The sequence below is a fragment of the Furipterus horrens genome, unplaced genomic scaffold (genome assembly GCF_987537825.1).
Source record: "Furipterus horrens unplaced genomic scaffold, mFurHor1.1.pri manual_scaffold_1, whole genome shotgun sequence".
NCBI lineage: Eukaryota > Metazoa > Chordata > Mammalia > Chiroptera > Furipteridae > Furipterus > Furipterus horrens.
Window position 1 is genome coordinate 120,881,232 of NW_028327171.1, and position 6,620 is coordinate 120,887,851.

General features: G+C 46.8%; 1 pseudogene; it reads right to left on the reverse strand.

Annotated features, from left to right (window-relative positions):
* Positions 1 to 3,945: 3,945 nt before the first annotated feature.
* LOC150021846 (cofilin-1 pseudogene) lies at positions 3,946 to 4,765 on the reverse strand (annotated as a pseudogene).
* Between the last annotated feature and the right edge of the window lie 1,855 nt (positions 4,766 to 6,620).

Sequence of the window (6,620 nt, forward strand, 5' to 3'; positions counted from 1 at the left end):
CAGCACTCCAGCAGGCATCTCCTACGGAGAAAGACATTCTCCTGTGTAGCCAAGATGTCATTATTATACCTAAAAAATCAACACATTTTCATAATATTCCTCCAATATCTTTGAACGCTGATATTTTTGATTCAGGATTCGTTAAAGATCACACATTGCATTTGCACATTATGGTGCTTTACCTTTACTTCCTCTTAATTTCAAAGACTTCCCTAGCCTTTATTCTTTCATTTTATTTATTTATTTTAGTCTTGTATGGCATTGCCATTTTGGAAGCATCCAGGCAGTTGTTTTGCAGAAATCCTCTCACTTTGGATTTGTCAGATTTTTTTTCCCCTGTGAATAGAATCAGAGTGAACATATTTGGTAAGAATAGCATGTGGGTATGTGGGGGTCTTTCTTAGTGTATTTCTTCAGAAGGCACATGATGCCAGGTTGTCCCACTAATAGTGATGCGAACTGTGACCACTTGGTTATGACATCAATATCCATTGCCATTATCCATTGCCATCATCACTGGTTTTGAGCCCGCATGGTCCCAAATCTGGTCAGTGGAAGCCCTTTATACCACATCCCATATCCCAGATTCATTTTGCAGCTTCCAGCCCAGACCTGGAATCAGCCATTGTTCCAAGGAGGCCACTCTGAGAGGAGAAGGGTATTTGCAAATCCAACATGGAGGCCCTGAGTGTGCCCATCACGCCAGGCACCTGAGCATCCACCCACGTGTCCTGGTTCCTTGGATTGGGGTCTCTTTGCCCTCCCAAGAGGCCCTCTCAAACATTAGCTATTAGACTCCATGCTGGCTGCTTTTGTCCCCAAATACTCTGAGTGTGGCTGAGCCTAGCACAGCAGCCAACCTGCCTGCCTCCCAGCCCACTCTCCTTCAGGTTTCCGAGGTGTGACTCAGACACTTGTCTGCTGTCCCTAAACTGCAGCTCTCCACACTCTCTCCTAAAAGCCATTGCTTTCCGCTGTTGGTAAAGGGAGGAATGGCCACCACCCAACACCATTTCCCAAAGAAATCTCCTTACCCTCCACCCTGACCTCTGCTTTCCTTTAACCACTTTCTCCACACCTTCTTTGCAAGTCCTTCATGGTGCTCTTGCACCTCACTTTTAGCATGAGGTATCTCTTGCTTTGTGGCCTGAACCAGATGGAAACCAAAATGGTTCCATTTAAATATCCTTCATACCATGTGAAGCTGTTTCTCCTTCCTTCTCTGCATGTTCCACACTCAGTGTGGGCTGGGAGTCTCCTCGTTTCCAGCACTAGGAAGTGGGTCACGTGCTTTCTGCAGGACATCAGTAATGTGCTCTCAGAGGCAAACAAGTGGCAGCGGGTAGAGAAGGAACCTGAGCCAGGAGAGAAAGGTGTAGAGAAACATGTGTCCAGGGGGAAAGCCTAAGAACTCTGGGACCATACAGTACCACCAGAACCCTGTTTCTGACCAGGAGTTGCAGGGTGCTGGTGACCAGCCAGCACTCCAGGGCCCTCTGAGCAGCCTGCTTGTCTGTGTCCTGAGATCCTGCCTGCCTTTCATGGCCTGGAATCCTCTGATTGGCTGGCCTGGCTTGGATCATGTCTGTCTCTGAACCAATCACCATGTCCATGGGGACGAAGAACTTTCATGGGCCAAACCTGGGTCTAGTGCCTTCCTTGGATCCACCAGGGCTGAGTGGAGAAAAGAGACAGAGGGGAAGAGGGGGAGTGGCTGGGCTACCCAGGGGCTAATGGTGATACAGAGGGAAGTTTCACTTTCTGATCTCTGTGAGACCAGCTGGGAGTTCCCTCTGAGCTCAGTAGGAATGGGCATACCATCACCAATACATAGGAGTGGGCTTTCTATGTATTTTGCATCATCTGGTAGATCCATGATGGTTTGTAATTTCTAAAGAGGAACTGACATTTCATTTCATTTCATTTACTTTTATCCTTTTATCTTCACCTGAGGATCTGAGGATGTTTTTTATTGTTGGGAGAGAGAGAGAGAGAGTGAGAGTGAGAGAGAGAGAGAGAGAGGGAGAGAGAGAGACAGAGAGAGAGAGAGAGAGACAGAGAGAGACAGAGAGAGAGAGACAGAGAGAGACACGTCGGTTCCCTCCAGCATGCACCCAACCAGGGGTCAAACCTACAAACTAGGTATTGCGCTGAACAGAATCGACCCACGACCTTTTGGTGTGAGAGACAATGCTTCAACCAAATGAGCCACCTGGCTAGCATGGAACTGACATTTTAAATGACTAGAAAAGGAATTCTTTTGTGCCATCCCTTTCATGGTACTCCATGGAGAGAGCAGTTTAGTGAACCATTCTTGCTGGCAGTTGGTCTGTGGCTCTTCTTCACACAAACTCTTTTGGATCCCAAGTCATTTATGTTAAAAAGACCAGAAAGTCCAAGACACAGGCACTGGCAGGTTTTCTTAACTATCTATATGTCCAGCTTTACACGGAAGCTGACTTGTTTCTTCTTTCTTTAACCTACAGGTTGGACCTCATTTATTTTCAGCTTCCTGACACATATTTTCTATTCTGGAACTTGTGGGAAGCTCAGCTTCCTTTTCCATTAAGCTGTTGGGATGTCAGCCTCCGCCCCTCATGAGAATAGTCTCCCTGAGACTAAAGGCAACTCAGAGAAAAGCAGAGTCAAGAGATGGAGAGAACTGAATCTGGTGCCTGACATCATTTACGTAGCTGGATCCAGCCATTCCTGAAGCGTATGAATCTATCCAGGACTTTTCATTGATGTGAGTTGCAATACAAACTCAAGATCCTGCAAATCCAGTCTATTCCTTACAACTCTCCTTCTTAGTACAGTCATGGAATTTAGTATTGGATGAGATCTTCAATATTTGTTCAGCAGATGTTGACTAAACTAGATTGCTCTTTGTCAGGCCCTACATTGGACACCAGGATCCAGCAATGAATCAGATATTGCTCCTGCCCACAGGGAGCTCCCAGTCTAACTAGTAGCACTCCTGATCCTATCCTGATTCTATACCTTCATTTTCTAAAAACTGGACTTAGATTAGGTTTTTAGAAACTTTGTGTTTCCCACAAAGATTCCTACAATCTGCTTTCAAATTGACTTCACTTTTGTCACATTGTCCCATCCTCTATCCCTTGGGGAAAGGAGAGAGAAAAATAAACCAGTGGGATCACTGGCTGGGAAGGGACCTATGATCTGGGAAATTACCAGCCCCATTTTGTCCAGAGACCAACACTTCTACAGTAAACCAGAATGAAGGACACGTGACCAAACTATCCAAAGTTCATGACAGCAGCTATGTAAATAGTGAAACATTTATTAGTTCAATCTGTTTCGAGCCAATGCAAACATCACACATTTTAATCATGAGTGTTAAAATGAAAGTCAAAGCTGGAGAGGTGTGAAATCAATGATACAGAATTGAAGTTAACTAGGAAAACACATGTATCAGCCTCTCCCCACTCTCTCCTGAAGGCAGAAGTGCAGAATGGCTAGACATTTGTTCAGTAGCTATTAGGTGAACCACCGATATTCAACTGTTTTTGAATATGGTCCAAGCTGCTCCTGCTATGATCTTACAAAACTGATATTCTAATGAAACGATACTGTAAAGTTTAGATATTCTGGGTCCTCCTACCACAAACACCAAGTTTGACGTCAAGGATATTTTGGTAGTCATGTAGATTGTGTTCAGGTAAAACAAAGCCCGAGGATGTCCCCCACCTCAGGAAGGGCACCTCCCCACAGTGTGTGAGTTGGTGTGGGGGAAGACCTGAGAGTAACCTTATATAATCTCTTCTTTGAGTCACCCTTTTAAAAAATTGTTGTCCTCTGTGTTCTGACTTGACAGTCCCTTACTGGCCCTGCTTTCATGAGTGGCTGAGACCAGGAGAAAGGGGAGGGCTCATCTCTACAACAGTCCATCTGTGCACAGAACTCAATAGACCAGCAGAATCACTAGTGACCTAGAGGTTGGCAGCATGGGAAAGGGGGGGAGCAAGAGTGTGGTTAAACAAATATAGCCCCCCAAACTGGGATGTCTTGGAAAACCTTGGTCTGCTTTAACCTGAGAAAAATCAAAAGCTGTAAAGATGTTTGGGAAAGCCATAACTGTTGGGGATGTAAGAAAGAAGAAGGTCCAGGGGATGTGAGGGCCAAGTGGAGTGAGGGGGTTGCCTTTCCCCAACTGTGACTCCCCGGACCCTCTGCTCTTGTGGAGGGTGCAACCTGCAGCACCTGTGGGCAGGCCTGGGATGCCAGATGCTCCAGACATGGGACTGGGGGAGGTGCACAAAGGCTTGCCCTCCAGGAGATGATAGTACAGCCCCTCAGCTTCTCTGCCTGAGTGCAGTATCCTTGACCTTCTCAGAGCAGTTTGCTTGTAGTTCAAGCTTGATCCCTGTCAGCTTCTCGATGGAATCCTTGGAGCTGACTGTGATCATTTGGTCTCCAGGGGTGAAGACTCAGGGGCACAGAAATAAACAGCAGGTCCCCTTCTTGTTCCCCTCAGTCCCCTAGGTTGCATCATTGAGAGCAACGTGGCAGACCATGTCCAGCAGCCTCTTGACAAAGGTGGTGTGAGGCTGCTGACGGCCTGGCCCACATCACCTACCAGGATCTCCCTGCCCTCCTCCAGGAGGATGCTCTTCTTGTCCTTGCTTGGGCAGAAGAGCACCGCCTTCTATCTTCTTCACCCACTGTGAGGTCCACAACTTGTGAATCTTCATGTCATTGAACACCTGATGATGGCATCATAGCCAGCCGATCCAGAAGACATATTTCCAGAAGTGAGAGTGAGATAGCAAGGAGAACCATGAGAGATGAGAACCATTGCAGCTGCTGCTGGGATCCAAATGAACCTGTCAGTCTCGAACATTACCCCATTCTCAGGTGTGATGGTGTCGGCGTGTTTAGTGAATTCTCTCTAATGTCCTCCTCCTCTTGATTTCCAAGTGGTAAGCCAGAGTACAGATCCACAGCCCAGCACTAAGCCACCACTGTCTCCCATCCAAACTGCAACACAAGGAGCTGTGAATGGTACAAGAGGACCTGTTGCAATCCAAAATAAATACAGCAGACCATCACGCAGCCTGCCTTTGGGCTTGGTGTGGCCACATGACTCAGTGGGATATAGAGGCAATACCTCTTCCAGGAAGTATCTTCAAGGGAAAGAGTGTACCTTGCTTGATGTCTTTTTCTTTCTACATGCTGGATTTTGGATGTGATGTCTGGAGCTTGAGCAGCCAACTTGGTCCATAAGGTAGAACCCTAAGAATGTGAAACAGAGGGCAAGAGAGAATTTGGGTTCTTAAAACTTAGAACATTTCTGCCTTGCCAACACTGGACTTCAATATCCGGAAGAAAGAAACCTTTATCTGTTTTTAGCTTCTGTTGTTTTAGGTCTCTGTAACAAGCAGAATAATCTAATAGAACTGTTACATGTGGCTTTCAACTCACTCAGCCTTCATCCAGCTAACAAATTCCTCTAAAGGTGAAGCAGGGAGTGAAATGGCACAGAGGACGTAAGACTCTATCCCACGTATTTAAAATTTTTTTACATAACTTGTTTTCTTTAACCCGGGCTACCACCACTCTGAGTGCCACCTGCCTCCCTTCTCTTGGCATGGTGGTGGGGGGCCTGGTTGGTGGGAGCAGACTGGGCCTGAAGCTGGTGTGACATGAGTGGCCCTGCCCTAGCGCTTCAGGTGATATACAGAGTCAAAACTGCAGACCACTGGGCTGAGCAGGCAAGTTGGGGCGGGGCTTTGAGAAGGTGAATGTGGTACTGGAGTGCATGCTGGGGAGCTCTAGAACAGTGCACAACCTGGGTGTGTGCCCAGGAAGGCCAGCTCTATTTAAAGGCCATGGGCAAGGCCAGGCTGGCAGGTTCCAGCCTGCACCCAACAACATTTCCTTTGCCAGAGGATATTTTCCCTCTATTCCATCTCCCAGTAGTTGGGGACTCAGGGCAGATACAGGCCTAGAGGAGGGTCCCCATGATTATGTTCATAACAGCCCCTCTCCCTGGGCCTGGTGCAGAGTGGTAATGACCACACAGTTTTTCCTTTGTCTTCACGGACTCTGATTGACCCAGAACAAGGTCAGTCAAGGACAACAGAGCACCTAGGAGTCCAGCTGGTGGTCAGACCCACAGCACAGGTCCCAGGAGCCTCAGCCCTTCCTAACAGATGATCATTGCCTTCCTGATCTCACAGTCTAATGGACAATGGTTTCTTCCCTTCCTCTCTCTTTCCTTCCCTTTCCTTTTAATCCCATTATCCCCCTTTCTATCACTTTTCTTCTCTTTCTTACTTTTTCAGCTGTGGTAAAAATATACAAAACATAAAATTTACCACCTTAACCATTTTTTAAAGATTTTATTTATTTATTTATTTTTAGAGAGAGGGGAAGGGAGGGAGAAAAGAGGAGAGAAACATCAATGTTTGGTTGCCTTTCACATGTCCCCACCTGGAGACCTGGCCTGCAACCCAGGCATGTGCCCTGACTGGGAATTGAACCGGCAACCCTTTGGTTCACAGGCCAGCACTCAATCTACTCAGCTGCAAGAGCCAGGGCTTAACCGTTTTTAAGTACACTTTAGTGGCATTAAGTATATACTCACATTCTTTTTC